This window comes from Suricata suricatta, chromosome 11 (genome assembly GCF_006229205.1).
Source record: "Suricata suricatta isolate VVHF042 chromosome 11, meerkat_22Aug2017_6uvM2_HiC, whole genome shotgun sequence".
Lineage (NCBI taxonomy): Eukaryota > Metazoa > Chordata > Mammalia > Carnivora > Herpestidae > Suricata > Suricata suricatta.
Window position 1 is genome coordinate 17565786 of NC_043710.1, and position 1329 is coordinate 17567114.

Here is a 1329-nt window from a genome sequence, read left to right on the forward strand (position 1 = left end):
GGGGGGGGGGCGCTCCATGCCAGGTGGCGGGCCCTCAGCCACCCGTCAGGGGGCAGGGGTTGCCGGTCACTGAGGCAGGAACCTAGGGCGGGGAAGATGCCAAGGGACTTGCCCAAGGTCGCCCAGTCATTCCTGACAGAGTCTGGACTGGAGCCTGGGGCCTGCTCAGTAAACTGGAAACAGGAGAACCCCCTGATTCAAGAGTTATGTTTCAGGACTGGTTCACCCCCATGCCACACCCGCAGCCCAGCCTCTTCCAGAAGGATCCCCAGGATCACCCTGGGGTGGGTGAAGGCAGCCCACAAGTCCAGCTGCCAGGTAGGGGGTTAAGGTCGTCTGGATTCATAAAGGTTCACTGAACGCTTCTGCCCTGAGGAGCACTTCTCACTTGGAGGGGCAACGTTCACACACAACAGATCTTGCCTAGTGAAGTCTGGGGAGGTTAGAAGCCTAGGTCGCCAGAACATACTGCCTGTGTTCAAATCCCACTGAGGGGCTGTGCGACCCTGGGCAGGTGTAAGGGACTGAAAGTGTGTGTGCTCCCTACTCCAATTCATATGTTGAAGCCATCACCTCTCATGTGACTATATTCGGAGCAGGGGCCTGCAAGGAGACGATACAAGTTAAATGAGGTCCTAAGGGCTGGTTCCCTTCGGAGAGGAAGAGACACCAGAGCCCGCTTGCTCTCTCCACCAGGTGACCACAGCAAGAGGGCACCAGTGTACAAACCAGGAAGAGAACTCTCCCGTAGGAAGACGGGCTTGCACCTTGATCTTGGACTTCCCAGCCTCCGAACCTGAGAAATAAATGTCTGGCACTTTAGGCCACCTGGTCTATCACACTGTGTTATGGCGGCCTGAACAGTCTAGAACAGCAGGGTATCCTGCTCTCCGTGCTCCCTTGGTTCACCTGGAGAATGCAGCCTGCAGCCCGTGTTAGATTCTGTCCCAGGTGTGGCTGCATGAAATGGACAAAGATGAGTTTGGAGGGGGGAGCGAGGCACCATCTCTGCATATCTGCACATGGAGAAAGCTGATGGGGAAGGTGGGTATGAGTGACCTCATTAAGGGGTGGCTTTGAATTCTCTCCATTGGACAGGGTTTGTTTGGTGTTTTTTTTTTTTAAGTCAATCATTTGCAGAGTCTGGCACGTTATTAGAAACAAACTGCTTGGGACCATTTTGCATTTCTCCTGCTCTGGCACTTCCGTCCTCCACCAGCGCCACCTGTGTGCCACCTGTGTGCCACCTCCACCCTGCCATGGGGCCTATGAACTTGTGCCCTCCACTTGGAGGACACCTGGAAAGCTCCTACCCATCCTTCAGCCCTC

The 1329-nt window shown here is 55.3% G+C and overlaps 1 long non-coding RNA gene across 1 annotated transcript; it reads left to right on the forward strand.

Annotated features, from left to right (window-relative positions):
* The first annotated feature begins 81 nt into the window (after positions 1 to 81).
* On the forward strand, positions 82 to 822 carry LOC115272064. Its single transcript, XR_003900225.1, has 2 exons — positions 82 to 318; positions 697 to 822. It is a non-coding gene; the product is annotated as an uncharacterized LOC115272064 (long non-coding RNA).
* The last annotated feature ends 507 nt before the right edge of the window (positions 823 to 1329 follow it).